This window comes from Chiloscyllium plagiosum, unplaced genomic scaffold (assembly GCF_037043375.1).
Source record: "Chiloscyllium plagiosum isolate Xiang-an unplaced genomic scaffold, Cpla_swu_hap1 HiC_scaffold_50, whole genome shotgun sequence".
Lineage (NCBI taxonomy): Eukaryota > Metazoa > Chordata > Chondrichthyes > Orectolobiformes > Hemiscylliidae > Chiloscyllium > Chiloscyllium plagiosum.
In genome coordinates, this window is record NW_028270188.1 from 48,581,555 (window position 1) to 48,583,979 (window position 2,425).

The window sequence follows — 2,425 nt, forward strand, 5'->3', positions numbered from 1 at the left end:
CTCCGACAGTGCCCACTCCCTCAGCACTGACCCTCCGACAGTGCCCACTCCCTCAGCACTGACCCTCCGACAGTGCCCACTCCCTCAGCACTGACCCTCCGACAGTGCCCACTCCCTCAGCACTGACCCTCCGACAGTGCCCACTCCCTCAATACTGACCCTCTGACAGTGCCCACTCCCTCAGCACTGACCCTCTGATAGTGCCCACTCCCTCAGCACTGACCCTCTGATAGTGCCCACTCCCTCAGCACTGACCCTCTGATATTGCCCCCTCCCTCAGCACTGACCCTCTGACAGTGCCCCCTCCCTCAGCACTGACCCTCCGACAGTGCCCCCTCCCTCAGCGCTGATTATTTGATAAGGGAAGGTGAGTTCCTGACAGAAATAGCAGCTGGCACCTTGCCCTCCGATGACAAAGACCTGAAGGTCCGTTGAGCTGAGAATATCGTGAGTGCTGGTTCAGGAAGGCAGAGGATCACAGCGTGGTTTGTGAGATTAGTATATCAACCTTTATTTACTCGAATATTGACACTGTTGAACGAGATCCCACAGGAGAAAGTTAGTGTTTGGTGGTAATACAGAATTGTGGAGTTAGGTTTTGCGAACACGGCCTGTGCGTCACTGTCTCTTTGACCATCCAGTGAGAGACAGGAGTGGACTGACAGAGAGAGAGAGAGAGAGATGGAAAGGTTGGGAGATGTTGGTAGAGATTGGAATCTCTCCCCCTGCCCCACACACCCCAAGCAGCTGAAATGGCAATCCCTCAGTCAACTCCCTCAGTCAACTCCCTCAGTTTGGCCTCCTCGTGCCGAGTGCCCTCTTGCAGGGCAAGGGGGCATTTACTGGAGCAGAATTACAGTCACCCGACACCCATTACTCCCTCAGAGAATATCACCAGGTGTCAGTCTCTGCCACACTCTCAACCTCCTTCCCCAGGGCAACCCAAACCATTTCCAAACCCACCTCCCCACCCTGGTTTAAACTTAAACAATCCTTGGCCGTTAACTGTCAGTTCTCCGTCACCACCCAGTCAGCACGTCGCGCTCCCCTCCCCCTCCCCTGCTGATGAGTGTAAAATGGGAAACTGTTGACAAAATGGCGCCCAAACCAGCTGCCCACGCGGTGATCTGGACGGAACTGGCCTCGGCATCTTTTTCACCCAGAGGGTGGTACGTGTATGGAATGAGCTGCCAGAGGATGTGGTGGAGGCTGGTACAATTACAACATTTAAGAGCCATTTGGATGGGTATATGAATAGGAAGGGTTTGGAGGGATATGGGCCGGGTGCTGGCAGGTGGGACTAGATTGGGTTGGGATATCAGGGTCAGCATGGACAGGTTGGACCGAAGGGTCTGTTTAGGTGCTGTACATATCTATGACTGTGACTCAGTACTTGTGAAGACGATTCGAGGGGTGGGTCCAATTACCGTCACTGCCCACTCCCTCAGCACTGACCCTCCGACAGTGCCCACTCCCTCAGCACTGACCCTCCGACAGTGCCCACTCCCTCAGCACTGACCCTCCGACAGTGCCCACTCCCTCAGCACTGACCCTCTGACAGTGCCCACTCCCTCAGCACTGACCCTCTGACAGTGCCCACTCCCTCAGCACTGACCCTCCAACAGTGCCCGCTCCCTCAGCACTGACCCTCCGACAGTGCCCGCTCCCTCAGCACTGACCCTCTGACAGTGCCCGCTCCTTCAGCACTGACCCTCCGACAGTGCCCGCTCCCTCAGCACTGACCCTCCAGTGCCCGCTCCCTCAGCACTGACCCTCCGACAGACCCCGCTCCCTCAGCACTGACCCTCCGACAGTGCCCACTCCCTCAGCACTGACCCTCCGACAGTGCCCACTCCCTCAGCACTGACCCTCCAATGGTGCCCGCTCCCTCAGCACTGACCTTCCGACAGTGCCCACTCCCTCAGCACTGACCCTCCGACAGTGCCCACTCCCTCAGCACTGACCCTCCGACAGTGCCCGCTCCCTCAATACTGACCCTCTGACAGTGCCCACTCCCTCAGCACTGACCCTCCGACAGTGCCCACTCCCTCAGCACTGACCCTCCAATGGTGCCCGCTCCCTCAGCACTGACCTTCCGACTGTGCCCACTCCCTCAGCACTGACCGTCCAATGGTGCCCACTCCCTCAGCACTGACCCTCTGATAGTGCCCCCTCCCTCAGCACTGACCCTCCGACAGTGCCCACTCCCTCAGCACTGACCCTCCGACAGTGCGGCGCTCCCTCAGCACTGACCCTCCGACAGTGCCCACTCCCTCAGCACTGACCCTCCGACAGTGCGGCACTCCCTCAGCTCTGACCCTCCGACAGTGCCCACTCCCTCAGCACTGACCCTCCGACAGTGCCCGCTCCCTCAGCACCTACCCTCCGACAGTGCCCGCTCCCTCAGCACTGACTCTCCAACAGA